A 19,875-nucleotide genomic window follows, 5' to 3' on the forward strand; every position below is an offset into this window, starting at 1 on the left:
TGAGAGCCAAGTTCATTCCGGGCAGAGACAGTCCAGCAAATTGAGATAATGATAGCAGTGCTTCCTACTTTCTAGGAACTAACAGACGGGAGGGAGTAGTGACTTCTCCAAACCACACCAACCTTCACCCTAAGGTCCCTGGGGTGGGTCACAACATTCAAACCAGTGCTATTTTTATAGGAAAAAAGGTGCCAGAGCTCACAATGAACATCTCCCTCGTTCTCTTAGAATGACAATGGCACCCACCTGAGAGGTGCCGGAACCCACCTGAAAGGTGCTGGAACTGAGTCCCGGCAAGTTCCCCTTGAAAAAAGCCCCATCAAACACAATATTTAAAACAGTTTTAAAACAACTTTAGGCAGAACTTTCTGATGGCAAGAACCATTCAGCAGTAGAACAGACTACCTAGGAAGGTGGAGGACTCTCCTTCCTTGGAGGTTTTTAAACAGAGGTCGGATGGCCACCTGTTACAGATTCTTCAGCAACGATTCCTGCATTGCAGGGGATTAGACTAGTCGACCCTTCCAACCCTACAATTCTTTGGTTCTATTATAATTTATCTACAATAACTTGCTGATTATATGATAAATAATAAAATTATTATTATAAGTGAACCAGGTAACCAGGTAGAGGGCCTTCTCAGTAGTGGTGGCTGCCTTGTTGAATGCCCTCCCATCGGATGCCAAGGAAAAAAACAACTATTTGACTTTTAGAAGACAACTGAAGGCAACCGTGTATAGGGAAGTTTTTAATGGCTGGTGTTTCATTGTGTTTTTACTATTTTGTTGGGAGCCTCCCAGAGTGGCTGGGGCGGCCCAGTCAGATGGGTGGCATATAAATAATAAGTTGTTGTTGTTGTTGTTGTTAATAGTCACAAAAATGAAGTGGGTCCTAAAGAGAAACATCCCAGGTGTCAAAAGCCAGGGCAAAGCAGTATATCTTCAGTATCCTCCAGAAGCTGTGCAATGAAGGTGCCAGGTGTGCTTCTCTGAGGAGGGAGTTCCCAGCTTAAGAGTCCACTGCAGAAAATGCACCCTCCCCCTGGGTCCAAGCCTCAAAGTGGTTAGGGGCTACCCAGAAGGTGCCCTCTGCTGATCTCAGTGCCTGGGACGGTCTGCAGGGAGGGAGGCAGCTTTTGGGGTATTTGGGGCCTGAGCCATTTAAGGCTTTGAACACCAACATGAGCGCCTTAAACTAGGTCCAGAACTGGCAACCATGTTTTAAAGCCGGGGTTATAGGAATTGTAAATGGAACCCAGCCAGTAATCTGGTTGCTGCATTTTGGACTAACTGAGGTTTCCAGTTCAAGGGCACCTCCATGTAGAGCACATTGCAGTAATCCAGTCTGGAAGTTCAGAGCATGGAGTTCAGTGGCCAAGTTGTCCCTGTCTAAAAGGGGTCGTAGCTGGCAAAGCAGCCAAGGCTGAATAAAAAGTTCTCCAAGCCACAGAGACTACCTGAGCCTCTGGTGACAGTGTTAAATTAGAGACATAAAGATGGATGGTGAATACAGATACCTCATGGTGGGCCAATAGGATTAGAGAGAAGCATCAGATAATTGGGGGGGGGGCGTTTCAAAGACTCTGGGCTCCAATCATTCCTGGAGGTTGCTCTCTTAAATAAGGTGGGGGGGCGTAACAAAATACAGTATTTTTTGCTCTATAAGACTCACTTTTTCCCTCCTAAAAAGTAAGGGGAAATGTGTGTGCGTCTTATGGAGTGAATGCAGGCTGCGCAGCTATCCCAGAAGTCAGAACGGCAAGAGGGATTGCTGCTTTCACTGCGCAGCGATCCCTTTTGCTGTTCTGGCTTCTGAGATTCGGAAATTTTTTCCCCTTGTTTTCCTCCTGCAAAAACTAGGTGCGTCTTGTGGTCTTGTGCGTCTTATAGAGCGAAAAATACAGTAATATTGATAATTGCTCTGGTGCACATTTTGATAATAAGAACATAAGAACACAATGGCCAATCAGGCCAATGGCCTATCTTGTTCAGCATTCTTTTCTCACCATGGGATACCCAGAAGCAGGATCCAAGCACAATAGCAGCCCTCTCCCCTCCTGTGGCAACTGGTATTCAGAAGCATTACTCTGTCTGACCATGGAGGCAGAGCATAACCATCAGGGTTAGTAGCCACCAGTAGCCTCCATTAATTTATATGGTCTTCTTTTAAAGCCATCCAAGTTGGTGGCCATCATCTCCTCCTGTGGAAGTGAGTTCCATAGTTTAACTTTGTGCAGCGTGAAGTAGGATTCTCCTTTATCTACCCTGACGCTTCCGACATTCAGCTTTATTGGATGTCCGCAAGTTCTACCATCTTTCCCTGAAAGTAAGACATCCCCCGAAAATAAGACCTACTTCCAGTTTTGCCTCTCACTGTAATATAAGGCATCCCCAGAAAATAAGACCTCCCCGATAATAAGGCCTCCCCCGAACATAAGGCCTCCCCAGAATATAAGGCCCCCGAAGCTACCGTAAGGTGTCTGACTCCTCTGGACCGTAACGGCGGGCGCCATCGCGCAGCTCACTGATTGGCTGCAGCGCAGTCGGAGCTGTTCAGGCAGTGTGAGGTCTCTTTAAATCAGAGAGCCCGCACCGCCACCAGGATAAGCTGCCGCCTGCTGCTCGCTCTGCCCTGACGGAGTCTGGCTGACTCACAATTAGACAATAAATGTGTACCATTCTTCTTCATGGAAAAATAAGACATCCCTGGAAAATAAGACCTAGCGCAGCTTTGGGAGCAAAAATTAATATAAGATACTATCTTATTTTCGGGAAAACAGGGTAGTGTTATGAAGAAAGGAAGGAAGCTTTGCTTGTTGAGTAAATTTGCTTATTAAATAACCTTTATAAACAGCCTAAGTGGAAGCTTGTGAGCAGGGATTCTCTAAGAGGAGATAAAGTGGTGAAAGACGTTTGCAAGTTAAGCTTTATTTAAGAGGAGAACGCACAGTTCATCCGCTGCACCTGGAGACAGAATACACAAGGTATTGTCTTCACTAATTTTTATTTATATAGTGCCTTTATTTCCCACCTTTTCTCTGAGAAGCTCAAGGCGGCATACATAGTTCCCCTTCCCATTTTATTCTCACAACAAACCCTGCAAAGTAAGTTAAGCTGAGAGACAGTGGCTGGTGCCCAAGATCACAGTCAGGGAGCTTCGTGACCAAGTAGGGATTTGAACCCTAGTCTCCTAGGTCCTGATCTTGGTCCAAGACTCTAACCACTATGCCACACATCATTCCAGTATGAAGAAAATGTGACTAAGGACAGGGATCTGTTGTTCCATCTCCCGATAGCCTTGATTAGGAGCTCTTAAGTGCCAGGCTTTGCAATAACAATTAAAATATTGTCACGCGGTGACTGCAATGTGTGTAATAAGTGTGAGTAATTGTGGCTCTTTAAGTGACCTGGGGAAAATAAATTTCCGAAAGCTGTTTTCCTCACCTCTTGGATGTGTGGAGATGCAGGCTAACAGAAGACTCTGCTGTTTACCTTGTCACACTTTATTGAATGAATCTCTAAGCGATTCTCTTCTATGGTTCAGCCATGATTTGATCTCACTCTAATTGTAATGAATGGGTCTTGAACATGGCCCTACAGTGTGCATCCTCTGGGGAGTGGGGGAAATAATGCAGTTCTGTATCGCTGATAGTTTTTAGTAAGTGCAGTGTTATGACAGGAGCTACTTGCTGACAAAGGGCAGAAATTGACTGAGAGGCCATAAATTATGGTAATGTGAGTGTCTCTGAGCTGCAACAAAGCCAGAGAAATTGTTGTTATGAATAAAAGCCCTGATCTGCCACACGATTTTGCTAAGCCAGTCTGTCGGGTATCTTCTTTAAGCAGAGGCTAGATGGCCACCTGCCAGGAATTCTTGAGCAGTGATTTGTGCATTGCAGGGGGTTGGACTGGATGACCTTGGGGCCCCTTCCAACACTACAATTCCAATTCCATGATTCCTGCCAAGCCCCTTCATATGCAAAAAGGGTACTTAGAATGCCTACCTGACCAATGAACTCCGAAGCCCATTGGTCAGTAAGAACAAGGGGTCACCCTTCCCATGGGTGGGGTGGAGAGAAAAACTTTAAGAAACTGAGATGCCATCCAACTTCAGGGATCTGGTTTCCTCCGTGAACTTGTAAGCAAATTGGAATCCTGCTATTGTGGTGGCTAGTCTAGGACTAATCCAGTTTTAGAGCCTCGGACCTCTGGTTTATTTTGTGTTCTGTTTCAACACTCTGTCTGCTTTCCCTCTACCTTTTATTTCTAATAAGCAGAGTTGCCATATTTTGAAGAGCAAAAAAGAGGACACATTTGCCGACTTCTACTTTTAACTAAGGATCGCTATGACAACTTTCATTTTACATACCCATGAAAAAGAGGATGTTTCCTGGAAAAAGAGGACATGTGGCAACCCTTATCAGAAGCGTATAAAATTGCAAACTGCCAGGCTTTAGACTCCCCATGTGCCTGGAAAGAGGGTGGGCTGCCTTCATGCAGCTTGACAAGTAATTGTTTTGGTGCATCCCAGGTTCTCTCCCATCTGGAGGTACAAGAGTAAGTGGTGGTAGCAGCTTCTGGGGAGTAAGACCCACTGGCAGCTCTGCAGGGCTATTGCAGTTGAGCAATGAAGGGGGTATGAGAGGTTCTCTTGGGTGCCCCCCCCCCACTTCATCACAGCCAGCATCAGAGGACACAGCACTAAATGTTCCCAGGCGAGTGTTTCATGGTGGTCGGGAAATCTGAGCAAAAACAGTTGCATAACAATGAAAGAGGGAGGAACGATTGTGGCAGCAACACCATGAGATGTATGGGAAGCCTTGTCATGGGAAAGGCAGCTGATGGGGAGGTTGTGAGCCAGGATTGGAACCGATTGCTGCTCAGCCGTGGCTGGATGGGATTGGATGATGAACAAAGGGCAAGAAGAGGCGAGCCCTGAGTGTGCAAGATCAGAGCACTGTGAAGAAATCTCATCTCCATCAGAACCAGTCTGACTCTGGTTGGCACATTACCAATGGCAAAAGTTTCAAAATTATGCATGGCATGGAGAAAGTGGATAGAGGAAAGTTTTTTCTTCTGCTCACAAACACTAGAATTTGTAGGCATCCCATGAAGCTGGATGTTGGAACATTCAGGACAGGTAAAAGGAAGGACTTCTCCATGCAGCAGAGTTAAACTGTGGAACTCCCTCCTGCAGGAGTGATGGTCACTAACCTGGGCGGCTTTAAAATACAAGTTCAGGGAGGAGAAAGCTATCCATGGCTACTAGGCATGATGGCTTTGCCCTGTCTACACAGTTGGAGGCAGCAAATGCTTCTGAATACCAGTTGCTGGAAACCACAGGAGGGGAGGGTGCTCTTGTTCTTGGGTCCTGCTTGCAAGTTTCCCACAGGCATTTGGTTGACTCTTATGAGAACAGGATGCTGGGCTAGTTGGCCATTGGCCTGATCCAGCAGGATCTTCTTATGCTGGCGTCTGCTGTGGGCTACCTTCTGCCCATATATGGACTTTCTTTTTCCCCAATGAGTTCTGAAAAATAATCAAAAGGGGTGGGTGTGTTTCTTTACCACCCAAACCATTTGTTAAAGTCTCCAAGTCATTTTGATCCAGCCATACATAAGAACAGATTGGAGAACTGTTGAGCCTGCAAAAAATGAGACTGAGAGGAGATATGATAGCCATCTTCAAATATCTGAAGGTAAGGAAAAGGTAAAGGACCCCTGGGTGTTTAAGTCCTGTCAAATTTGAATATGGAATGTGGCATTTGTCTCCACTTTCAGGCTGAGGGAGTTAGCATTTGTCCACAAACAGCTTTTTTGGGGTCATGTGGCAAGCATGACTAAACCGCTTCTGGTGCATGGAACACCATGACGAGTGTCAGAGCACACATAAATGCTATTTACCTCCCTGCTGCAGTGATACCTATTTATCTACTCACACAGATACAAAGCAATGGGAACTCACCCCATCATGCTGATTCGAACCGCCGACCTTATGATTTGCAAGCCCAAATGGCTCGGTGGTTTGGACCACAGCACCATCTGCATTCATGAAATGTCTGAAGGGCTGTCACATGGAAGATGTAGCATGCTTGTTTTCTCCTGCTCTGGAGGGTAGGACCCAAACCAATGGCTTCAAGGTACAATAAAGGAGATTCTAACTGTACACCAGGAAGAACTGCCTGACAGTAAGAGCTGTTCAACAGTAGAAGGGACTCCCTTGGAAGGTGGTGAACTCTCCTTCTGTTATATATTCAATGGTCTGTGTTGGCCTGAGCTTGAGTCTGGACTAAGAATTCTGTGCTTCTGTTTTCCGATTCGATACATGATGTCCAATCACAGAACATTTCAGGATTTGGGCCTCTGCCATTGGCCCTTGAACTCTGAGTCGTGATTCACAGCTTGGAAGTTTAGACAGCCAAACATTTTGGGAGTGAGAGTGGCCCAGGCTTCCAGGAATGTATATAAGCAGTTGCTTTGCCCCTGTTTCCCAGTTATTTAGTTCAATAAAGGTTCTTGCTGTTATCACTGCGTCTTGCCTCATGGGATCCCACCTACACTTCACCTTCCTTGGAGATTTTTAAGCACAGGTTGGATGGTCACTTGTTGGGGATTCTTGAACTGCAATTTGTGCCTTGCAGGGGTTTGGAGTAGATGACCCTAAGGGTCACTTCCAACTACAATACTATGATATGATTCTATGAAGAACCTGCTAAATCAGGCCTGTGCCCCATCTAGTCCAGCACCCTCTTCTCACAGTGGATGCCCACGTTTCCCAAAAGAAACCCGCAAGCAGAACCCGAGAACAAGAGCAGCACACTTCACTCCTCTGGTTTCCAACAACTGGTATTCAGAAGCATTGCTGCCTCCAACTGTGGAGGTAGAACATAATTGGTGCTCTCAAATTTCAGCAGTACTCTGTGCAATGCTAAAATTCGGTGTGTGTCCCCCCTCCACTTCTAGCACTCAGTTCAACAGTATTGTTGTGGTGCCCCCTGCAGCGTGGCACCCCTGCAACCAAACCATTCACGCTACCCTAGCAGCCATCAATAGCTTTCTCCTCCATGAATTTGTCCAATCCTTTTTAAAAGCCATCTAAGTTGATGGCCATTGCTGCCTCCTGTGAGACTGAGTTCCACTTTAATGTTGTGCTGCATGAAAAGGTCCTTTATTTTCTCTCTCATGAATAATGATGATGATGATAATTCTTCCCACAAGCTGTTCTCAATCCTTGTTCCAATAAAGCTTAGAACAAGTGCCCTATATAATTCCCCCAACCCCAGGGGAGGTACGCTTATGTCTATAGAATAATAGGGGCCGTGGCTAGGCCCCTGGTGGCAATGATGGGATAAGCTGAGTGGTGAGGGTGAAGTCTGGCTCACAATGGCTTGGAGAACAGGGAAGAAAAAAACACCACACACACAGGAGTAACAACTTAATAGACCTGAAAGAACGAACCACAAGAGGGGCACAGCCCAGCGTGGAAATCATAAATAAGTGATTATGAAATAACAAACCAGGATTCCCCAAGTGCCAGCAACCTCCTAGCATTCCATTAAAACCCATAAATCTGCCAATGGCTCAGGCTAAGTCAATTTCCTCCAGTGTATTAAAAACCCTTTGTTTACAGGGAGGGTAATTAAATCACAACGTCTCTTTAGTTCAAACAGAAATGCCCACTTTGTCTCCAAGACGTATGAAATTAAAGGACATTGTCTTCTTGGCATTGAGGCAAGTTGGCCTTCTGCATCAGCCATTCTTGCAACACCTGACAGGAGCAGTGTTTATAATGTTTGCCCCATGGGCAGGGGCAGAGGGCCTCTGTAACTGGAAAAAAATAGCAGGTGGTGGATCTAGGGGGGGGGGGCTTGAAGTATCCCAAAGAGGCAAGTTTGCCTGTTATTGTGACCCTGCAAAAAGTGTAGGGTTCCTGTACATGACGTGGCCCTCCTTCCAAGAAACTTCACTGTCGAGGGCTACAAAGCCAGACCCCTTCATTCCACTGAACCAGAACAGTAGTTTGAGTTCTATCCGTCTTCATAGAGTTTTTAATTCTGTTAACCCTGCACCTTGAAATGGGAAAGAAAGTTTAAAAAATTGATTCAGATGTTAATTAGATGTTTTCTTTTGATAGCAAAACAAAAAGCCGAACAAATTAATCCAGACCCTTTACCTGGGACCTCTTGCCACCCAGGCGGGGTGCCAACTTGAATAAAATATTGGTGGAGAGCAGATAAGCCCTGCCCTGCATGATGCGGTATGTGCACGCCATTGGAATGGCAAGGCCCATCAACTTTGGGGGGGCCCACCCCCTCATATATTTTATTAGGGGGCTGAAGGGACCTCAGCCCCCTAGGAGTTGGCTCCTATGCACCTAGGTGTGCTGACAAGGACCCTGATGGACAGAAGGGGTAGTTAATTTTCCCCCTGTGATCTCTGCCACTGTTGCTTTTTAAAGTGTATTTTTAAAGTTTTGTGTCTTTGTGCAACTGCTCTAAGCTTATAGAATGATGCCTGGCATTGAGAAAGTGGATTGGGAAAAGCTTTTCCCCCTCTCTCATAAGGCTAGAAATTGTGGATGTCCAGTGAAGATGAAAGTTGGAAGGTTTGGAACAGATAAGAAGCAGCCCTTCTTCATAAAGCATGTAGTTAAACTTTAATTTCGTGACAGTAGTCACGAAATTAAAAGGCACCTGCTTCTTGGGAGAAAAGCAATGACAAACCTAGACAGCATCTTAAAAAGCAGAGATATCACCTTGCCAACAAAGGTCCATATAGTTAAAGCTATGGTTTTCCCAGTAGTGATGTATGGAAGTGAGAGCTGGACCATAAAGAAGGCTGATCGCAGAAGAATTGATGCTTTTGAATAATGGTGCTGGAGGAGACTCTTGAGAGTCCCATGGACTGCAAGAAGATCAGACCTATCCATTCTTAAGGAAATCAGCCCTGAGTGCTCACTGGAAGGACAGATCCTGAAGCTGAGACTCCAATACTTTGGCCACCTCATGAGAAGAGAAGACTCCCTGGAAAAGACCCTGATGTTGGGAAAGATGGAGGGCATAAGGAGAAGGGGACGACAGAGGACGAGATGGTTGGACAGTGTTCTCGAAGCTACCAGCATGAGTTTGACCAAACTGCGGGAGGCGGTGGAAGACAGGAGTGCCTGGCGTGCTCTGGTCCAGGGGGTCACGAAGAGTCAGACACGACTAAATGACTAAACAACAACAAACTTGGGAACTCGCTCCCATGAGAGGCAGTGATGTCCACCAACCTAGATGGCTTTAAAAGAGGATTGGGTAAATTCATGGAGGATAAAGTTACTGTACGCTTTGCCTCTGCAGTGAGAGGCAGCAATATTCCCTAATACTAGTTTCTGGAAACTGCAGGAGGAGAGAGTTGCTCTTGTGCTTGGATCCTGCTTGTGGGTTTCCTACAGGCATCTAGTTGGCCACTGTGAGAACAGGATGGTGGACTACATGGGCCATTGACCTGATCCAGCAGGTTCTGCTCATGGCCTTAAGAAAACCACAGGAGAGGAGAGTGATATTTTGCTTGAATCTTGCTTGCAGGTTTCCCACAGGCCACTGGCCACCAACCTAGATGGCTTTAAAATATGACTGGACAAATTCATGGAGGAGGAGAGGACTACCTATGGCTACTAGCCAGGATGGCTATTATCTGCCTCTGTGGTCAGAAGCTGCAGTGCTTCTGAATACCAGTTACTGGAAAATTCAGGACTGGAGAGGGTCCTTGTGCTTGAATCCAGCTTGCAGATCTCCCATTGGGACATCTATCTGGTCGCTATGAGTAGAGGATGTTGGGCCATTGGCCTAATCCATCAGGCTTATTCTTGTGTTCTTATGTTCTTAAATAGGAAAATCTCCAGTAGCAAATTTGCCCCACCTAAGATATGCACATCAAAGCGAGCCTCCATGTTCTGTATTTGGCAAAGTGGTAGGCAGAATCAAATAAAGAAGCTTCTTCCCAGGTGTTTGCAAACCTGGCAGATTCAAGCTTGGTGCTGAGATGCCTAGGGCTGGTGAATGTGATAGCATGATGGATTACATATCATGTATGTCCCAATCATTGAAATAACTCCAGAAATGTTGGAGGATAACTACAACTACCCACCCATTTTGGTGGGTGTTTGCCAAGTGCCGTTATGATGAAACTGTTTTGCAGCACACCCATGTTTGACCAAACCGCAGTAGTGCCTACTGAGAGGATTTATGGGTCACAGGATAACTATGACTCACCTCCTCCCTCCCAATCAGCAGCCCTGCCAACATCTGTCTTGAAACACTTGGAGCCTCTTCCTGCTGGCCATGTCGCCCTCTCAGCTGTTTGGATCCAGCCCCATCACCTGCAACTATGTGGTGCAGAATCCGCCTTTGGCCTTCCCTGGGGCATCCTGAAGCTTCTTGGCGCACTGGTCCTTGAGCTGAAGGCTCCATTTCAATGCCCAAAGAGCAAAGAGGCAGCACAGCAGAATTTTATAAAATTATGCATGGCCTGGAGAAAGTAGGTAGAGAAAAGCTTTCCTCCCTTCTCTCATGACGCTAAGAAGTTGTGGATGTCCAATGGAGCTGAATGTGGGAAGATTCAGGGCAGATAAAATAAAGGCCTTCTTCACGCAGCACAAAGTGTAGAACTCACTCTCATAGGAGGCAGTGATGACCTCCAACCTGGATGGCTTTAAAAGAGGATTGGACAAATTCATGGAGGAGAGCTATTGATAGCTACTAGCCACAATGGCTATGCTCTGCCTACATAGTTGGAGGCAGCAATGCTTCTGGATACCAGTTGCTGAGTGGGAGAGTTTGGGGTACTCATGCAAATACTTATACTTGTCATTGCACTACTAATACCATGGAGAGCTATGGCTTCTCAGAGAAGCTGCAAGTCCATCTCCACAGAGGAGCTCAGAGAGGATGCCAGAATTAACTCACTTAGGGAATACTACAGCCAGTCTTGGGGGAGTTCTGGAGTTTTGTCGAGGGGACACCTTCCCTCATAGGAATACTTAATTAAGTATTCTCTGTGAATAGTTCTTCTGCACTTTTTAACCCAAGCCAACACATCCTTGACATATTAACCTAATATGGATCCCTACATCGAAATTCCACTGATGAACATCCATACTTTCTTTGTAGAGATTGGTGACAGCAGTGGCTGCATTCTGGACAGGGATGCCAACTATAGGGGGTGGGAAGGGCTTTGGACCCCTCAATATTTGTGGGCAGGCGGCCAAGCCCCCCGATATTGAGGGGGCCCCAAACAGGTAGGCCTCCCACCTGCAAACATGCAGCCTGTACTCCCCATCCCCTGCCACCCATGCGCCAGCGCTCTCCTGTTGGCAGTGTACAATGGGGAAGGGAAGCACAGAGGGTGATCTTCTCACTGCTGGCAGTGTACAATGGGGATCTCTGCAGGGGTCTCTGGTTTGCACACACACTCCCCCAAGATTGTGCATGTTGTGCATGTGACATCACACAACACAAGAAAGGCATGAAAGAACATTTATTTGCTCTGGCACAGGGAAAGGTTGTTGTTAGCTTTATGCAAATGGAAGAGATAAACCTGAGGAATGGAAAGTGGTTGAGTGGCTTGGCACCAAACCAATATAGATGGTAGCCACTGCTGATGGCAGTTGACCCTGGGTTGCAAGCCAGTAGCAAAGTGCAGCAATAAATGAATATGGAGATGGTTATTCTCCTTTTCCTGGATTGATCCATGGTGGTTATGCTGTGCCTCCACAGCTAGTGTGGTGTAGTGGTTAAGAGCGGTAGTCTCGTAATCTGGGGAACCGGGTTCACGTCTCCGCTCCTCCACATGCAGCTGCTGGGTGACCTTGGGCTAGTCACACTTCTGTGAAGTCTCTCAGCCCCACTCACCTCACAGAGTGTTTGTTGTGGGGGAGGAAGGGAAAGGAGAATGCTAGCCGCTTTGAGACTCCTGAAGGGGAGTGATAAAGCGGAATATCAAATCCAAATCCAAACTCTTCTAGAGGCAGTAAAGCTGGAAACCACAGGATGGAAGAGTTGTGCTCAAAGCCTTGTCTTTATCTTCTCAAAACAAAATGAAAAGCCCACACCCGTCCTCTCTTGTATTTTTTAATTGAGCATGCACAACTACCCCCATGACTGCCTATTTGCTTCTCACTTTGAACCTACAGCTTTGGATTGCTAATGCCGACTTTCAATCTCTGCTTAATAACCACCAATGAGGCCTGCTCAAAGCACTCTCCTCAAAAAATTGGAGCATTGGGGGGGGGGGGAGAGAGAGATTAATACAATTTTTATTTTGCATATTTCAGTGAAATAAAAAAAATAGCAATAGTTACAGCACTCTCATATATCATTGTTGCAATAGATGATTGGAAAGATTAATAAGCATTAAGATTAGAAAGACAATAAATAAAACGACTGTCTGATGTATCACCCCTCCCAAACCCATTTTGGGCAGATGGTGATCATAAAGGAAAGGTAGGAACAGATACTATTTATGAAAGGTAGGGACAGCTACCATACGCTGCCGAATTGTCAGAGTTAAAATGCAGTTTGAATTTTTAACATGATTTTGGTAAGCTGGCAACTCTAACAGGCAGAAGCATTGGGGCCAACTTGTAAATTTGGCAACCTAGTAAGTTAATGTTTACTGGAGACACTGAAGCTTTTGCCAACATGTATCAAATCTCTTTGTGCTTGTGTGTGAATGGTTGTTTGTTTACTGGAGCACAAATAAGCAAAGCAGCTGGTGTGGCCTTGCAGGCGGGCATGGAAGCAAGCTGGACTTTTGCTGCATTACTCTACAGGGTACCTCAGGTTAAGTACTTAATTCATTCTGGAGGTCCGTTCTTAACCTGAAACTGTTCCTAACCTGAAGCACCACTTTAGCTAATGGGGCCTCCCGCTGCCGCCGTGCCGCTGGAGCACGATTTTTGTTCTCATCCTGAAGCAAAGTTCTTAACCCGAGGTACTATTTCTGGGTTAGCAGAGTCTGTAACCTGAAGCATATGTAACCTGAAGCGTATGTAACCCGAGGTACCACTGTACTACAAACTTTAGGTCGACACAAAGCGAAAATGTTCCTGTACATGAGAAGGGGGCAAAACTGAGACAAACTTTGACATTGGCTATGGTGCTTTTGCAGCCCAGTTCCTGTGGGGCAGGACAGTGCTTCACCATCCCATGGAAGATATAGCAATCTTGTTTTCTGCCACTCCAGGGGGTGGAGCTGGCAAGCCGGCAGATTCATATTACAAGAAAGGAAATCCTGACTAAGCTTAGAAAGAACTTTCTGACAGTAAGAGCACTGCAGAAATCAAGAGACACACTCTTTTTGTTGTTGCTGTTTACTAATATGTACAAAAGAGGAAGAATAACTGTTTGAAATACATATTAAATTCACCTGTTGGTTTTCAAATAATGTTTGTTGTGATACAAAACTCAGTAGCAATCTTATATAAGACTGATAATTACAAAATGCCTCTTGCATCATTTCATTCCGATAATATGACTGACTCCATTTTCTTTGCACCTTTAAAAAAAAAATTAATTAAAACAAGTCATAGCAATAAACTTCAAACAGAATTTGAAACCATGACTCCATTTTTCATTGGAATCTATCATCATCTTGTTTCTCAATTTCCCTAAAACTAATCATGTGTATTCATTTCATCACCTGTGAAAGATCTTCATCTGCTAATTTCGGAGAGTTCAGCATTTTCCCAAGCATAATGCATACTTGGATAGGTGACTGTAAGAAGGTGACTAAACATTTTTTGATCATCCTCTAGTGCTGAATCTTCAAATCAACCAAATAATATTACTGAAGAGTCTGTTGGCAGTTCATACTCCATGGCTTTCCTGATTTCTATTCGGATTTGGTCCCAACATGATTTGATCAGGGGCCAAGACCAGGGAATGTGTACAATACAGTATGTTTGCATCTTAGGTGTATTTTACTTTCACAAATTCAATTATACGTGCTCAGCTCCAGCAGCACCACCAGCTTTCCAGCGAAGTTTTCAGAGAACAAGCAGGAGAGACTAAGGCAGAAGGGAGGAGGGAGGCAGACAGAGGAAGCCCACAAGTTGAATGGAGAAGCATCAGAGGCAGGTGGAGCGAGTGAGAGAGAGATGCAGGCAAAATAAAAAAGCTGGAAAGGAGCTGCAGCTTCTGCCTGCCCTTTTCCTCCCTTCTGCAGCCAAGGGAACCAGGTTTATTCTTCCTCTGTCTGCCTCCACCACTTACCTGCTCGTTTTGCAGCCTAGGGAGCCAGATTTCTTCATCCTCCAGCAGCGGAGATACAGGGAAGTCCCCCCACCTTCCAGCAGGAAACTGGGCTATGCACAATTTTACATATGTGTACTTCCTATGCAAGTTGCAATCACACTGTTCTGTCATTCAATGTGGATGTTGCCCACATAAATTGCTGTTGTTGTTGTTGCTGTTGTTGTTATCCCAACACCCAGGCCTCAGTGATACAGATCAGATTGGCCTCTTCTTCCACAATGAGATCATGGATGAGGGAGCAGCGGCGTAGCGTGGGTTGTCAGCACCCGGGGCAAGGCAAGTAATTTGCGCCCCCTAACCCGGGGCAAGGCAAGTAATCTGCGCCCCCTAACCCCTAACCGGCTGCCGCTGCCAGCTTCTTCTTGCTGCTGCCTGGGCTGGGCTGGTGTGGTTCTCTCCCGCGCTCAGCGCTGCGCTGGGCGGCCGCTGCACTGTCCCTCCCCCAGATAGTCCCTCGCTCTCTCTCCGCACCGCACACCTGGCACCCACCCCCTCCACAGTGGGCGGCGACCCAGCGGCTCGGATCAGATTCGCACAGCCAGCACTGCAGTGAGAGAGAGTGAGTGAGCCACGTAGGGGCAGAGAGCTGCGAGTGCGAGCGCGCGCCCCCAGATGTTGCGCCCGGTGCGGCCGGCCCCCCCTGCACCCCCCACGCTACGCCACTGTGAGGGAGGTCTCACTCAGCGTCAACCTGGCATTCAGCAACAACCGCAGCAGACCTGAAAGCTGACTGATAGGACAACTCTAATTCCTTGGGTTCAAGGAGGAGCTGGCATACAGCACAGTCACCAACTGCCTGAGCCGCGTGCTTCTTACCTGGCCTGCCTCACCTCCCACGCCATACCTCACACTACCATGAATCACTATGATCAGGGGGTCTCTGCTCTCCCCAATTCCTCTCTTCCCAGGCACTTCCCACCAAAACCCCAAATTTAGAAACATACATGTTAAAAACATTTTAGACAATTGAGGTCATAATTTTTTTTAAAAACCAAAACCAGCTAAACAATACCCCAACCCAAAGGTCTGTTTAGCTGCCTCAGCTTTCAGAGCTGCAGCTCCTAGGCCATGAGGAAGAGCCCTGGAAGAAGGGGAGCAGGTCTCCCAAGACTCACAGCCAAGAAGGTTGCGATTCCAGGAGTTCCAGATGCTTAGCCAGAGTTTGGTTTCCTCAGAATGAGGCACAGCAGAGACAGTGGTGTCTTTCAGATATATGGTTTATTTACACATATGTACAACCTGAGCCTACAATGGAGGGGCTCACAGCATTACCACCCCAAGAAGGTCTTGCTTCTCTCATGGCCACAGTGTTAGATCTCAGAAGAAATTTGGCCTCCGCCTACTTCTAGATTCTAGCTCACACACCTCAACTCTGGCATTTATCTTTTTAACTGCCAGACAATTGAGGGAAGGTGGCCCATGCATTTGCCCTCAGGGCATAGAACTGCTTCTTTCATTACTTGAATGACCCATACCTAGGGGGCCAATACCAATGAACTTGTCTGGCTATTCCAGCAACTGTGTTCAGTCCAGGAATTAGAGGCGATTCAGGCATACAGCCTACCCACCCCCAAACTCACAATGGTATACAGGCAATCCTTGTTATGTTCCCCACATGCGTCAGCAGGGCCCGCATAAAGAATTTCATTCTGCCCCATTCCACCCTTTTAGTGACTTTTTCAGGTTACTTCCAGGTTTGGTACTGTGCTCAATCATGCATCAGCTGGAGATGCATAAATCGGCCGTTGCTTGTATATTTCTCCTGGAACCCCTTGTGACTTTATCAGTGCTTAAAATTTCAACTTTGGGGGAATTACTAAGAAATGCATACAGTACTTTCTCAACAATTGGCTATTAATACATCACATACGAAGGTACTGCAGAAATGGTAATTTGTCTGTTTTCCATTTCATTTTTAATATGGTAATTCGTTTTTACAATACCTTTGTTCAGTAATGGTCTAATTTCAGTCAGTCCATATTGCTCCCATTATTGCATATTTCTTAGCAATTCTGTATTATCAAATTCTTTATTATACTAGACCAGGGGTCCTCAAACTTTTTAAACAGGGGAATGGTTCACTGTCCCTCAAACACTGTCAGGGGCCGGACTTTAGTTTTTTAAAAATGCGTATTTACACGAAAGTGGCTCCCCTGTTTTTTACTCGAGTAAACCCATTGACATGAGTGGCCATGCCTAACCCGGGTCCATTCACTCCAGCAGGCCTGCCCTCTGCGTAAAAGTTAAGTTGACATCACATCCCACCAGCGCAACAACTCCTGGGTAAGTGTGCACCATGCAACGGTCCCAGCAATATAGTGGCAAGGTCTCTGTGTGCGTGTGTAATCGCAGGCTCCATGCAAGCGCCACACAAATCTTCTTGCAAGATTTCTTCTTTTCATGCTCCACTTTGCTGTGGGGAGACTGAGAACAGCCTCCCACCTGAGGCCCAAGCCCGGTTACCTGCATGGTGGCAGCATCTCTTTCTTCCTCATATCCCACCTGCCTGGAAAGGGGCCACGGCCGGCACAGCAGTGTCGGGGAGGAGGAGGAGAAGCAGCAGGAGCAGGAGCAGCAATGGCACAGGAGAAGGAAGAGGCATCGGAGGAGGAGGCCAAGGGGAAGCCAGGGGCCCTTGCCAAGTGCACACTGTCGCCATGGGGAAAGCGCCGCTCAGGTGCTGGGGGCAGCAGTGCTGCCTCCACTCTGCTCTACGCCGTCACCTCTCCTGCGCGCAAATCCAAATGTCACAGCTTTGGATTGGCTGCAGGAGCTTCCTGCAGCCAATCAAAAGCCGTGCCAGCATTGCCACCTGCCCAGAAGCCATGTCAGCATCACTGAAGTCAGTCCCCACATGGCGAGGCATCCACAGTGTGCAGGGACTGACCGAATGGGCAGCAGGTTCTGTGGGCCGGATTTACGAGCAGGGGGGCGCATCTGGCCCCTGGGCCATAGTTTGCCAACCCCTGTACTAGACAGCTATCAGGGATGAAAAGTCAGGATTTAATGCATTGTTATATTAAAAAATTCCACGTTAAAATTGTTGCTAATGCATGAGTTGCTTTAGATAATTGATCAGCCTTTGCGATTACAGTCCCACTAAATGTATCACAGTCTGATAATTCTAGCTTTGGAGCTATTTCTGGACTTTGTATCCATTCTCTCAAATATGCAACATAGCCACATAATAATGTTTAATAACGTTTGAGTCATGCACAAGTGCACATCCATGTGCCACTTTTGGCACCAAAAGGGAGTGGGGCCAAAATGGGGCAGGACCAGAACTGAGCAATCCACACACATGAACATGGCAGCCAGGATTGGAACCCTTGCAGAAGTGGCAGCTCCTTCTTTTTATGGAGGAAAAGAACCCTTTTAAGGATTATGGTATCCCAGGTATCCCAAGAAATCTCCAAAATAATTAAATCACCTGTTCAGGCCTCCTCACCACTGTCATTGTTGAATATGTGGACGGACAGCATGAAACTTGTGCTCTAAAGAGCTTTTGACATGGATGTTGGCTGCAGCGAGAATTATCAAATTGGTTGGAAGGATCCCCCAAGGGTCATCTAGTCCAACCCCCCTGCAATGCAAGAATCACAGCCATCTGACCTCTGCTTAAAAACTTCCAGGGAAGGAGAGTCCACCATTTTCCATGGGAGTCTGTTCCACTATCTCTAGACAGTTCATTTCTTTGAGTGTATCTGGGATGTATTCCAAAAGCGTCTTCTGTTCCAGCACCACACTCTTGATCCTGTCCTGCACCGTCTTGGAGGAGCAACTGCAGACAGCCTGTCAAACCCTCTCCGTCAGCCCCTTCAGCTGTACTATGCAATTTGAAACCGCAGGTCCTTCTGGCAAAATCTAAAACTTCCACTTTGTCCTTGATATTATTTATATCTTCTCAGTGCTCATGCTGTTCTATTCTTCTTCCGTGTGGCTATACTTTTCTATTGTTTTTCTAATGTTTTTAAGACATTACAGTAGTTTGGATTTATGTTTCCATTTCAGAACATTCTGTTTCCTTAAAAAAAAATTTTTTTTTTGCTGTCTCCTTTAATTCACCAGTTTTTCCCCAACACCCCTTTATCAATTTGCCTAGTCTGTTTTCACTTTCTTTCCATTTTTCTTCAATCACCCTTATAATCTTATGCTCTAGGGTTGTTGCTGGGGTTTTTTGTGTTAAGTATCTGTCCTCTAATTCTTCAAGTGGTGCTGAGAGGACAGCTTTAATATCAGATGCAGTAAATACTTTCTGTGGAGCTTCTTATTCTCCATCTCTCCTCCTATTGCTTTTAACTTTCTTATTTGCATTTCTAAAAAAGAAGAAAAAGCTCAGTAGTCCCTGTAGGCAAACTTCCATTCATGCAATATCAACACTTTTTAAAAGACCCTGTGGTGGCTTTCACCACATGAAGCATTACTGCTCAAACCACTTGGAAAGAAAGGAAAATGGCTCACATATGCTGATTTATTAAAGGAACATGGTGGAAAATGGAAATTAAGAGATTATGATGAGATCAAAGACCACTTTCAGAGTTGATTGCATTATCAACAACTATATGAAACACATAAAGAAGACAGCAAGAAAGGATTTAGTTATGCTAGATCTAGATTTCAAATGGAAGTGATTGAAGGGAAAGTGAAACTACTGAAGGCCGCATACAGCATACTATTAGAATGGGAGACGAAAAATGAAGAGGTAAAATCAGTTATGATTAAATGGGCACAAGATGTAGGTCACAACATTATGATGGAAGATTGGGAAAAATTATGGAAAACTGACTTAAAATGGCTCACAGATTGTTTACAGATTGTTCCCTATTGAAGGAGAATTACATGAAGATGATGTACAGATGGTACACAACACCAGTGCAGTTAGGGAAAATGTACAAAACTAGTTCAAATATATGTTGGAAGTGTAAGGAAAAGGAAGGGACATTTTATCATATGTGGTGGGATTGTAAGGTAATTAAAAATTTTTGGGAAATGATATACAACGAATTGAAGAAAATGTTCCATTTAACATTTGTTTAAAAAACCCGAGGAGCGGGGTGTCAGGACAGACGTCTCCGGGAAGTTCATTGACTATAGACAAACGTTTTTGACAGATAGTTAAAAGAAGAGAAACATATTGATTCCATTGTTCCCCTTCGCATGTAAAAGGAACAAAATATTGACAAAATATCTGAAAAAGGAAAGTTTGTTGTTAGATTTGCTTCTTAAAAAAAAAGAGAGAGAGAGAGAGATGGATACAAATAGAAGCTTTTTCCCCTAGAGGGAGCTTGTGAAACTGTTTTTAAATTCGAACTGGGGAGCTTTGCAGCTGCAATAGATTAAGATTGTGGGAACAGACTCTGACCTTCAACAAGAATGTACTCGGAGGCTCTGGTGTTGGCCTTTTGTAAGACAAGTGCTTTATTGGAACAGTTACATGAGAAGATGGATTTGATGACTGTTGGGATCGGAAAGTTTGGACAGGTAGTGGGTACTTATTTAGAACCCACTCAGGAATTAACTCAGGAGTGTGCTTTGACAGATCAGATGAAGGAGGAGGTTGTTGCTGGACCTAGGGAGGCA

This window comes from Podarcis pityusensis, assembly GCF_964106645.2.
Source record: "Podarcis pityusensis genome assembly, chromosome: Z".
Lineage (NCBI taxonomy): Eukaryota > Metazoa > Chordata > Lepidosauria > Squamata > Lacertidae > Podarcis > Podarcis pityusensis.